A 13,126-nucleotide genomic window follows, 5' to 3' on the forward strand; every position below is an offset into this window, starting at 1 on the left:
GCCACGTTTATTAATTATAGTTTAGTTACGTTCGGGTTTGGTGTGAGTGATTGCGTGAGGCAGAGATTGTTGTGGCTGTTTATGGCGTGTGTGAAGGAAGTGTTGTGGGATGTAAGGAATGTGTATGTGTTTAAGCGGAAGGAACTAAGTGTGAGGGACAGTGTGAGAATGGTGCTGGGGAAATTGTACTTTATTTATTTGTGGGATAAAAGCAAGAGGGGGGGTGGATGCGGAGGGTTTATGGAAAGTTAAAAAATGGATTGAGTTAGTTGATTTATCATGAGTGTAATGTATTTATGTTGTGGTTATGTGATGAATGTATTGTGTAAAAATTAAATAAAAACCTTTGGTTTATAAAAAAAAAATAAAAAATCTGTTCTTATCAGTTTAATATCTGATACGTCCCCTATCTGGGGACCATATATTAAATAGATTTTTAGAACAGGGAGCTGGAAAAAGAGCTTGCTCTGTCCACTCCGCGCATTGACCTGGTATTGCAGTACCTCCAGGACCGGTGCACCCCCTTTCCTACAGCAGTTTCCAAAAGCAGAAAAACAAAACTGACGAGCAAGAGGTGCAGCGCAGCTGTGGCTGCTTCTGCTGCTAACAAACGAGCACTTTGATTGACACTCAGCCCGTCTGCTGCCGTGGAGCTCGCAACATTGTATCCACTGTGCACAGCACAGGTACAACTGGAAGCAAAACAACACACACCAGTTCATATGCCAGCCGCACTCTATAGTTCGTACCTACCGCTGCGCTAATAGCCAAGTTGGAAACATCGGGCAGGCACAGCGTATCCTGGCAGCCTGCATCTGTATGCTCCATGTATTCGGGTCATGGGTGTATGTGCTGGGGGTGCGGTCGCACCTGGGGCCCGGAGCCCTAGGGGGCCCATAAAGTCTCTCTTCCCCACATTGTAAACCAATGCTATCAATGAAGCTTTAAAGTTTGGGGGCCCAGTCCCAGACTTTGTACTGGGGCCCCGCAGCTTCAAGTTACACCTCCGGATCAGGATAATGCTAGGCCATTCCAACCAGCCTGTGTGAGTGACCTGCAGTCGCTGGCAGTCGAAAAGCGGCCGGCCCCGGATGTGCGCTTCAGAGTGGACAGACAGCAGTGGACCCCCAATCACACAGGCTCGAGGCTTGCTATGCAGCACGGAATACCTCATTGGACTGCAGCGCTCCACGCGGGCTGAGATACACGCTCCACGTGGGATGGGCAGTATTCCGTCCATGAGGATCCAGGCCAACGCTTACAGATGGAGCAACACCCGGGGAGCAAAGAACTCCAACGAACGGACGTCTACTATAAAAGGATGTATTGCTTTATTCAATGCATGGACACAGAAACAGTTCAACCGCTCGCTAAAGACCGCAGTCAATACAGTAAAGAAAGAAATGTGTCTGTTTAATGTAAACTTGCACGGAGCTCGTTTGTGAGCCACTGACTGAATGAATGCTGCCGCTGCCGCTGCTGCATGTCTGAAACGTGGTCTGACGTTACATGCACCAGCAGGGAGAAGGCCTTGCCTATAAGCATTCCCCAGCTGGCAAAAACGGAACCTCCCTGCCTATTCCTCACCGTGGAAGAACGGAACCTACCTTTTTTTTTAAAAAAAGAAAGCCACAGCAGCAGCCAACTAGATTTTGGTAGGCCGCTGTCTCCCCCTTGTGTGCTGCATTAAAAATGCACTCCGCTAAAAATAACTGATCCACGAAATAGAGCGTAGGGAGAGAATGAGGCTTCTAGATGAGCCGTCAGGCTATGATAAATTGTATCACACCTGGGCGATATGGATAGATGCCCGGAGCTCACCCCTATTTACTAGGTGGTTACAGACAGGGACATGTGAGTAACACGTTTAAATCACAATCGTAAAGAGAAACAACAATCCCGGAGTGCCCCCCCCCCCTTTTTGTTTTATTTTCTCTTTCTCCCGTGTCATAGATACCTACCCTCCCTTACCGCTCCCCCTCTTACCCTCCCCTCATTCCCCTGTTTGTAGACCTTATAAAATATCACAGACAAACATGATATAGTTCAACTCGAAATTTATTTATTAAGTTTCATTGTCAAAGTTATTTTTACATTGCTTTGAGATAAGGCAAAAGTTTTCCCCCCCTCCATGAAACCAATAAAACCTATATTGAATAAAATAAAAATGATGCAGTTACCGGTAGTTCTGCAGTTACCGGTAGTTCTGCAGTTACCGGTAGTTCTGCAGTTACCGGTAGTTCTGCAGTTACCGGTAGTTCTGCAGTTGCCGGTAGTTCTGCAGTTGCCGGTAGTTTTGCACTTGCCGGTAGTTCTGCAGTTACCGGTAGTTCTGCAGTTACCGGTAGTTCTGCAGTTGCCGGTAGTTCTGCAGTTGCCGGTAGTTCTGCAGTTGCCGGTAGTTCTGCAGTTGCCGGTAGTTCTGCAGTTGCCGGTAGTTTTGCAGTTGCCGGTAGTTTTGCAGTTGCCGGTAGTTTTGCAGTTGCCGGTAGTTTTGCAGTTGCCGGTAGTTTTGCAGTTGCCGGTAGTTTTGCAGTTGCCGGTAGTTTTGCAGTTGCCGGTAGTTTTGCAGTTGCCGGTAGTTCTGCAGCTTCTTGGTAGAGATAAAGACCATCTCCCGTCTCCCAGCTGCAGCAGAGACTGACTAAAATCGCTGCCAAGCCCGGTATTTATGCTTCTAAATTGATGACATCACAATGGAGTGACATCAGCCTGCCATACACCTGGCTCATGACATCACAAGGGAGTGACATCATCAGCATTCCAAACACCTGGCTCATTTGCATACAGTATGTATGTATGACATCACAAGGGAGTGACATCATCAGCATTCCAAACACCTGGCTCATTTGCATACAGTATGTATGTATGACATCACAAGGGAGTGACATCATCAGCATTCCAAATACCTGGCTCATTTGCATACAGTATGTATGCATGTATGTGTCTATCTATCCTATCCTATCCTATCTAATCTATCTTTATTAATTACGTAGAATATAGATATGGATTATTTCTGAATTATAGATTTTGTAGATATAGATTAAAGATAGATTTAAGATTGTGTGTGTGTGTGTGTGTGTGTGTGTGTTTTCATATATATATATATATATATATATATATATATATATATATATATATATATATATATATGAAAAAAAATATAAAATCTGTAGTTATGTATGTATGGCGGGAAAAAAAGGCCTGCTGTATGTTTTTAAGTTCTTCGGATGACCATGCCGTTCTATTACTCTCCTTACTAGGGTCTACTAATGCCGGCCCAGGGAAAGGCAATAAAGCCCTATGGGGCCGAAGCCAATTTCCCTCATTTCAGGTAAAAAGTTTCCATCCGTCCCCACTCGAAATGCGGCCGGCCGAAGAGATCCCTCCAACCGACCGGCCGACGCACCTTCAGAGACAAACTAGTGCTTGCTTCTTGTGTCATCGCCGGCTTAACCATCCTGGGTAGGGAGGTGACGAGTCCTGCAGCAGCAGCAGCAGCAGCAGGCTCTACAAGCCTAGGATGCGTGAGCACGGTGCAAGAGGAAGGACTGAGGGGGGGAGGGCGCGGTTGAGAAGGCGTGGGGCGGGGCTATGCAAAACTCTTCCATCTCCCTGGGTGCATTGTGGGTGCGCCCAGAGTGCAGGCTGAGCGTGTTGCCTCAAGCCTTGGAAGTGGAGTTGGGCGGGCCGGGCTGCAGGTGAAACCTATTTCGGGTTATCGCTTCTCGGCCTTTTGGCTAGATCAAGTGTACTTGGTACAGGAGATTTAGTCAGAAGGTACTCAGGCACCCCTCTCCTCGGCCTTGCGGGATCGCCCACCTCGGTGGGCTTAACCCGCATGCTGCTATTGGGGAGAGGGACTAGTCCTAGGGTAACGAGCAGCGATCCCCCCAGCCTCTTTTGGTTCGCAGACCAAGAGAGGGCAATTGCAACACACTGGTGGAGCAAATTGCACTAAAAACATGGGTGAAAACCCAGATTTCATACAGGCTTATGCCCGGATTTTAAACTCTGTTCGTGTCATCCTAGCAGAGAATACGGCGGAAGCACGTGGCCTGACGTACGTCGTTAAAGGGGTTGTCCCGCGGCAGCAAGTGGGTCTATACACTTCTGTATGGCCATAATAATGCACTTTGTAATATACATTGTGCATTAATTATGAGCCATACAGAAGTTATAAAAAGTTTTTTACTTACCTGCTCCGTTGCTAGCGTCCTCGTTCCCATGGAGCCGACTAATTTTCGCCCTCCGATGGCCAAATTAGCCGCGCTTGCGCAGTCCGGGTCTTCTGCAGTCTTCTATGGAGCCGCTCGTGCCAGAGAGCGGCTCCGTGTAGCTCCGCCCCGTCACGTGCCGATTCCAGCCAATCAGGAGGCTGGAATCGGCAATGGACCGCACAGAAGAGCTGCGGTCCACGAAGACAGAGGATCCCGGCGGCCATCTTCAGCGGTAAGTATTGAAGTCACCGGAGCGCGGGGATTAAGGTAAGCGCTCCGGTAAACTTTCTTTACTTCCCTGCATCGGGGTTGTCTCGCGCCGAACGGGGGGGGGGGTTGAAAAAAAAAAAACCCGTTTCGGCGCGGGACAACCCCTTTAAGGACGTGCTCATGGGCGTTTTCAACGTCCAATTACACGAAATTCTGGCGATTCAGGACTACCCTAAGAGACGGACGTATGATGTGACATTTACGCAGAAAGGTATCTTCCGTGACCTGATTTCTGCTTTACCAACCAAGAAGGATCCCAGGTTGGAGGGAGTCCAGATAATCGAGCACGTCCTTGATGTCACCAAACTCGTAGTGATTAAAATGTATTCCCCTTACACGAACGTTGAAGAGGTGCAATCCTTCCTACAAGAGTACTTCAAATCAGTTCGTTGTGTTGGGAAGATTATGAACGAGTTGGGAATATGGACATCAAAATGGCGTTTCCAGGTCACGTGCATAAGAGATCCCAGCTACCCAGGGGACATAAGACTTCCGCCGGAACGTTTTAAACTGGGTAATGTGAGTGGCGACCTCTACTTTGCGGGGATGCCTGACTTCTGCAGGGTTTGTCAAAAATACGGCCATCACAAAGAGCAATGTGGTAGCACCTGTAAGAAGTGTGGGGGTGCAGACCACGAGACAAACCTGTGCCAAATGGGGAAGAAATGTCATTTTTGCGGCAGAGTTGGTCATCTTTATAATTCTTGTCCCCATAGAGCACAGAACCAGGAGCAGCAGGGGCAGCCCAGACGCAGCCAGAGCCAGCCCAGGCGGCCAGCAGACTCAAGTGTACCCCCCCAAGGAGAGGAACCCGAGGAGATGGACACCACAACCAGACCCCCCGAAACGGAAGAGAGCGCGCCAAAAGAGCAAAAGCGCCACAAAAGAAGGGCGAGTGATCGGCAGACGGGTAAACCTTCCCAGGAATCTGGGAAGCCGGATGAAGCTGGTCCAAGCCCTCAGGTGGCGCCTGCTCAAAAGGTGCCTGAGGCAGAGGACCCTGGGGGAGCGACAGCCGCAATGAAAAGGAGGAAAGGGTCAGTACAGAAGCTATATTCGGAGGTAGTGCAGGGGGAGCAGCAGGGAGTATCTGCTTATGCAGAGAAACCTAGCATTCCCCCGGAGAGGCCACCGCACAATGCCCCTCCCCCACCCTGCCAGGTGGGGGACTCGGGGGTTACCTCCGATAAGCAAGCTGAAGACCAAGTACTCGCCCCTATGGAGGGGAATCAAACGGAAGAGAAGGCTGACTCGTTGGCCCCCGGGGAGGGCGTACTCCCAATGGAGTCTGTGTGGGACATCTCGCAGATTCCAGCCTCAGGTACCGTGGGGGGTCAGTTGAGCGAAGGGAGCACCTCTCCGTTGTCCTCATTATACACCGTGGACTCGGACGCGGGGGGGTATGACGGTTCCAGCGATGTCTCTGGCTTAGCCGGAGAGTTATAGGATGGCAGGGGTCCTGAGTTACGCAACCAGGACTAGGATAACATCTCCCTATACTCTCAAACACCCATGGCTGAGCTATCTGGCATTACACTAAATGTACGGAGTCTGGAAACGCAAGTGCGAAGGGCTGCCCTCTTTAATTACCTGACGATTTTCGCTGCTTCTGTGTTCTTTTTGCAGGAGTGTGGCATCCCGCATCGAGCACAATATAAAAAGTATGAAGCTGATTGGGTACACGGCCCATCAGTGTGGTCTGGATCAAACGAGTCCAGATCAGCAGGGGTCGCCATTCTTTTTAAAGGGAACGTTTTTATTGATTTTATCAACGAAATTTTACCAGGCAGAATTTTATTGGTTAAAGCTTTTATTAACGGTGTGAAATGGCAGTTTTTAAACTTTTATGGTTCTCCAGAAAAAAACGAAAGAGCAAGAATGTTAGAGATTTTACCCTTATTTATCAGTGATGCCGAACCTTTGGTTTTAGCAGGCGATTTTAACTGTATTTTAAGAGGGGAACGCCGGTTCTCGAACGCAGTAAGTCGCAATTATGATAAAACCTCGAATATGTTAAAAAATTTACTGTTGGATTTTAGACTTACTGATGTTTTTAAAAAATGCAACCTCCACCTTCCAGAAGAGGCCGGCGTTACCTGGAGCAATGTGAATTGTAGCTCCAGGATAGATTTTATTCTTTGCTCTGATCAAGTACTGCCTTTTAAATGTGACCGTTTTACTAATGTGTTTTCAGACCATAAGTTATTGTTTTTTAAAGTAAAAAGTGAAACAAAAAGAAGCACCGGTAGAAACGCCTGGAAATTAAACGTGTCCCTGTTACAAGATCCGCGGGTTTTATCAGATTTTATTGCCTTTTATAGAGATTGCAGACGGATGAGAGATCCCAGCATTCCCATCAGCGTTTGGTGGGAAAAAATGAAATTTAAGATAAAGCAATTCTTCATAAATGTTGGGATGTCCCAAGGCCAAAGCGAAGCGCGCCTTTTATACTAATCTGAACATCCGTCTGCAAACCCTGTACAAATTCCGAGACCATGGTATTAATGTGGAGAAAGAGCTCATAGACATAAAGAAAGAGATTGCCAAATGCCTGGAGCAGAAGGGAAAGGAGATTATCTTCCGCTCAAGAGTCCAGCACCTGGAAGAAAACGAGACCTGCTCCAGGTATTTCTTCAAGAAGACCAGAGGAAGGCAATCTCTTAACGAGCTACATGGTACTCGGGATGTACAGGGGATTTTAAAAAAGGTTTATGAGTTTTATGCGGATCTTTTTAATACAAAGAATGTTGATAACAGTTTTATGGAAGACTCATTGAAGGAGATTACCGATATTTTAGATCCTGCCTCCCAAAAGCTTTTATTAAGAAAAATCACGGAACAGGAGGTTTTAGAGACGATTAAGAGTTTTAAACCAGGTAAGGTGCCTGGCCCGGATGGTATACCCATCGAGTTTTATGTCACCTTTTATGGGCTTTTAAAAGATGATTTGTTCTCCCTTTTTACCGAGGTTTTTAATTCTAAAGCCCTCCCAGGGTCATGGAAGAAGGGTGACGTCTCCTTGCTGTACAAGAAAGGAGACAAAGCTGACCTAAAGAACTGGAGACCGATCACCCTCTTAAACTGTGATTATAAGATTATGGCCAAGATATGTGCGAGCAGACTTAAAACAGTCATACAGAAAATCATCCACTCCAACCAAGTCTGCGGAGTCCCTGGGAGGAGCATATGGGAGAACCTAAACCTTATTAAAGACGTGATCAGCGACACAAAGTCTAGAAAAGGAAAGATGGCCGTTTTATCGATAGATTTTGAAAAAGCTTTTGACCGAGTGTCCCACTTTTATCTTTTTAAGGTTTTAGAGAAGATGGGTATACCGGAGGGTTTTTTATTGTCTCTTAAAGCATTTTATGATAATTGTACAAGTAAAGTTTTAGTGAATGGTTTTAAGACACAGGACGTGCTTTTAAACTCCGGGGTAAAGCAGGGGTGTCCCTTGTCCCCACTACTCTTCATATGTGCATTGGAGCCTCTGATGTGTGCACTACGGCGTGACAAGCAAATCCGTGGAATCCCCCTGCCAGGAGGAGGGGGGATAGAGGCGAAGGTAGTGGGGTACATGGATGACGTAGCAGTATTGTGCAGGGACACCCTATCCATACAAAAGACCCTTAGACAGATAGAATATTTTAGCTGCGCCTCGGGTTTTAAAGTAAATTTTAGTAAAAGCAATATTTTAAACATCGGTGAAATGCTTTTAGCGGATATTCCGGTTCCTGTGTCTCCATCTGTACAAATTTTAGGTATCTCCTTCGATGAGTCCAATAATGGTTTTAACAGTTGGGACTTGGTGGCACAGAAAATAAATCAGAAACTTTGCATGTGGAAGCTGAGAGAGCTGACGATGGAGGGGAAGATTTTAGTTACTAAAATGGTTATTCTACCGATCCTGTTGTTTTTAAGCATGGTGTTCCCCCCTCCAGAGCGGCTCCTCAAAAAGATTACTAAAGCTTGTTTTACCTTTTTATGGAACTCCAGGATGGAAAAACTCAGGCGAGAGATTGTTTTAAAACCCAAAGCGATGGGCGGGAAGGATTTCCCAGATTTTAAAGCATTCCTCTTAATTAAGTTTTTTAGCCTGTGTATTTCTGCGCTTTTTAAAGATAATTACTGGTCCTATTTTATGCGTTTTAACACCGGATATTTTATGAGGCGTAATGGCTGGTTTACCACAGTTTTAAATTCACCTTATGCTTTTAATATGCCGGATGAGTATAAGATTTTAGAGTCTATTATAGTTTTATACAATTTTAATGGGAAAAACGTACAAATTTTAAAAGATAGTAAAAAATTGCTCAAGAATATTAAAGAAAACTCCCTAACAGAGACGGTGAGCAATTTTAATGAGCAACAAAGCAAAAAGATTTGGCAAATTATTAACAGCAACTATCTTTTTAATTCACAGAAAGACCTGGCCTGGAGCTGCGTACATCAGTGTCTTCCATGCCGGGCATTCCAGCACCGGAGAGGCTTGACCAACTCAGCCGCCTGCCCAAGACAAAGATGTGGAGATGACGAAACGACGACCCATCTGATGTGGACCTGCAACTTCGCTAAAGAAATATGGAAGAAGATAACACCTCTGATGACAAGGATAACTGGAGTAAAGCAACTAAGCCTCAATATAATAATAATAATAATCTTTATTTGTATAGCGCCAACTTATTCCGCAGCGCTTTCAGGCATGGATAAATGCAAAACAATACAACAATTACAATATAAGGTACATTGGGTTAGACACAAATGGGTTGGGGGTGGTACAGGAGGTGCAGGGGTTGGGGAACATAGGCAATAGGAAATTTTATGTACAGATCATTTATCAGAAGGCAAACAGGGTGGAGCACCATAGGGAGGGGCGAGGGACTAGGTCAGGAGATTTGGTATGCTTCCCTAAAGAGGTGCGTTTTTAAGGCACGTCTGAAATTTCGTGCATCGGGAATTGTCCGGATGCCTTGGGGTAGAGCGTTCCAGAGGATGGGTGCTGCTCTGGTGAAGTCCTGTAGGCGAGCATGTGAGGTTCGTATTACAGGGGTGTTTAGTCTGAGTGTGTTAGCCGATCGGAGTGAGCGCGCTGGGTGGTATACTGAAAGTAGGGAGGTGATGTATGGTGGCGCAGCGCCATGCAGAGCTTTGTGAGTGAGGCAGAGGAGTTTAAATTTAGTTCTGCAGTGGATGGGCAGCCAATGCAGCGACTGGCATAATGCAGAGGCGTCTGAATAACGACTGGATAGAAAAATGAGTCTAGCTGCTGCATTTAGTATGGATTGGAGCGGAGCGAGTCTAGTGCGGGGGAGGCCAGTGAGTAGCGAGTTGCAGTAGTCAAGCCGGGAGTGGATGAGCGCAACCACGAGCGTCTTTAGCGTGTCCGTGGTTAGGAACGGACGTATTTTAGCAATATTTCTGAGGTGCATGTGGCATGTTTGGGCCAGAGATTGGATATGGGGGGTAAAGGAGAGGTCAGAGTCCAGTGTGACCCCAAGGCATCGGGCATGCCGTCGGGGGGTTATGATGGTGCCAGACACTGGAATGGAGATGTTGAGGGGAGGTCGGTTAGAAGGTGGAAAGACAAGGAGGTCAGTTTTAGAGAGGTTTAGTTTGAGAAAAAGGGAGGACATAGTGTTAGAGACAGCGGACAGACAGTCGGTGATATTTTGGAGGAATGGTCCAGAGATCTCACGAGAGGAGGTGTATAGTTGGGTGTCGTCAGCATAGAGATGGTATTGGAGGCCGAATCTGTGGATTGTTTGTCCAATTGGGGCAGTATAGATAGAGAAAAGAAGGGGACCAAGGACCGAGCCCTGGGGTACCCCGACAGCGAGAGGAAGTGGAGCAGAGATAGAACCAGCAAAGGAAACACTGAAAGAGCGGTCAGAGAGGTAGGAGGAGAACCAGGAGAGAGCAGTATCCTTTAGGCCAATAGAGTGGAGCATAGTGAGAAGGAGATTATGGTCGACAGTGTCAAATGCAGCAGACAGGTCAAGGAGGATTAGTAGGGAGTAATCACCTCTCGACTTTGCAGTCATCAGGTCATTTGTTACTTTTGTAAGGGCAGTTTCGGTCGAGTGTAGAGAGCGGAAACCAGACTGGAGGGGGTCGAGGAGTGAGTTGTCAGAGAGAAAGCGAGTAAGCCGAGAGTAGACCAGGCGTTCCAGTAATTTGGAGATAAAGGGGAGGTTTGAGACGGGTCGGTAGTTAGCAGCATTAGTCGGGTCCAGAGTTGGTTTTTTAAGCAGAGGGGATATAATGGAGTGTTTGAATAAGGAGGGAAAAGTGCCAGAGGTTAGGGAGAGGTTGCAGATTGTGGTAAGGTGAGTAATGAGAGCTGGGGAAAGGGAGCGGAGGAGGTGAGAGGGGAGAGGGTCGCTGGCGCAGGTGGTAGGGCGGGCAGTGGAAAGGAGCCTGGAGACTTCTTCCTCTGTCGTTGGTTCTAGCGTAGATAGTGAGTAGGTGCTGGGTGCAGTGCTGATGGAGCTGGGATCAGGGCTAACCATGCAGCTTTCAGAGATTTCTTTTCGAATGTGGTCGATTTTTTCTTTGAAATAGGCAGCTAGTTCTCCAGCAGTCAGGTCTGTCGCAGGGGCCTGTTCCTTGGGGCTGAGGAGGGAGTGAAAGGTCTCAAAGAGTTGTTTGGGGTTGTGGGATAGTGAGGAGACAAGGGAGGTGAAATAGACTTGTTTGGCATGGTGAAGGGCTAGGTTATACATTTTAAGCATGAATTTGAAGTGGAGGAAGTCAGCTGGCAGCTTTGACTTTCTCCACAGCCGCTCGGCGCACCTAGAGCACCGCCGGATGAAGCGCGTTTGGGACGTGAGCCAGGGTTGCCGTGGTCTGCGTTTGACAGCTCGCGTCACGGGCGGTGCCACTTCATCCAGGGCACGGCTGAGGGTGGTGTGGTAGTATTCGGCTGCCAGGTTAGGGCAGGGGAGGCGAGAGATGGGCGATAGGGAGGACTGAATAGTTTCAGCAAACTGTTTAGTGCGGACAGACTGGAGGTTCCTAGAGGTGCGATAGATAGGAGGGTCAGGAGAGATGCTAGGGTGCCTGATGGAGAAAGAGAGAAGGTTGTGATCCGAGAGTGGAAGTGGGGAGTTAGTAAAGTGAGAAGCAGAGCAGAGACGGAGGAAAACTAAATCGAGAGTGTTACCATCTCTATGAGTGGGGGAGTCAGAGATTAGCGATAGGCCAAGGGAGGAGGTAAGTGTTAAGAGCCGGGAGGCAGATGAGGAGCTAGAGTCGTTAGTAGGAATGTTGAAATCACCAAAGATGAGGGTTGGGATTTCACAGGATAGGAAGTGGGGGAGCCAGGCAGCAAAGTGGTCTAGGAACAGGCGGGTAGGACCTGGGGGGCGGTAAATAACTGCGACACGCAGAGGCAGTGGGCGGAAGAGTCGCAGGGTGTGGACTTCGAAGGAGTGAAAGGTAAGCGAGGGAGCTGCGGGAATGACCTGGAAGGTACAGTTTGGGGAGAGGATGATGCCTACTCCTCCACCGCGTCTGTCATCCGATCTGGGGGTGTGGGAGAACTGCAAGCCATCATAGGACAATGCAGCGGGGGAGGTAGAATATAGTGATGTACGGTGGTCTGGAATGCCCAACACGGACTCAAAATATCATGGCATGGAAGATGATAAACTGTACTAAAGCAGCTCTGTGGAAGGCCAGGAATATTTTATTATTCAAACACGAGTTTTTATCTGTGAATGAGGTTTTATCCATTTTTCTTAATGAGTTATACCAGTATTATCTAATAGACCGGAAAAATTTTCCCATTTTATCCAGAAAGTGGTTTTTAAGCGAATGGAGTTCCATAATTTGATGCCACCAAGTGCCCATTTTATGTGAATGTAATTATTTCATATTTTAAATAGTGTTGAAATATTGTGTTTGTATTTATAATGTTCTTCAGAATATTTCTTGTAAATCTGTTTTGATATGAATAAAAAGTCACCCCTTTGTAAGGGGTAGTCAACTTAAAAAAAAATAAAAAAAATCTGTTCTTATCAGTTTAATATCTGATACGTCCCCTATCTGGGGACCATATATTAAATGGATTTTTAGAACAGGGAGCTGGAAAAAGAGCTTGCTCTGTCCACTCCGCGCATTGACCTGGTATTGCAGTACCTCCAGGACCGGTGCACCCCCTTTCCTACAGCAGTTTCCAAAAGCAGAAAAACAAAACTGGCGAGCAAGAGGTGCAGCGCAGCTGTGGCGGCTGCTGCTGCTAACAAACGAGCACTTTGATTGACACTCAGCCCGTCTGCTGCCGTGGAGCTCGCAACATTGTATCCACTGTGCACAGCACAGGTACAACTGGAAGCAAAACAACACACACCAGTTCATATGCCAGCCGCACTCTATAGTTCGTACCTACCGCTGCGCTAATAGCCAAGTTGGAAACATCGGGCAGGCACAGCGTATCCTGGCAGCCTGCATCTGTATGCTCCACGTATTCGGGTCATGGGTGTATGTGCTGGGGGTGCGGTCGCACCTGGGGCCCGGAGCCCTAGGGGGCCCATAAAGTCTCTCTTCCTCACATTGTAAACCAATGCTATCAATGAAGCTTTATAGTTTGGGGGCCCAGTCCCAGACTTTGTACTGGGGCCCCGCAGCTTCAAGTT

At 47.3% G+C, this 13,126-nt stretch overlaps 2 non-coding genes across 2 annotated transcripts; both read left to right on the forward strand.

Moving 5' to 3' along the window:
- The first annotated feature begins 339 nt into the window (after positions 1-339).
- On the forward strand, positions 340-525 carry LOC136573855 (U2 spliceosomal RNA). Its single transcript, XR_010786072.1, has one exon. It is a non-coding gene; the product is annotated as a U2 spliceosomal RNA (small nuclear RNA).
- Positions 526-12,454: 11,929 nt separating this feature from the next.
- Positions 12,455-12,651, forward strand: LOC136574021 (U2 spliceosomal RNA). The gene has a single exon (XR_010786197.1). It is a non-coding gene; the product is annotated as a U2 spliceosomal RNA (small nuclear RNA).
- Positions 12,652-13,126: the final 475 nt, after the last annotated feature.

Source organism: Eleutherodactylus coqui, chromosome 7, assembly GCF_035609145.1.
Source record: "Eleutherodactylus coqui strain aEleCoq1 chromosome 7, aEleCoq1.hap1, whole genome shotgun sequence".
Classification (NCBI taxonomy): domain Eukaryota; kingdom Metazoa; phylum Chordata; class Amphibia; order Anura; family Eleutherodactylidae; genus Eleutherodactylus; species Eleutherodactylus coqui.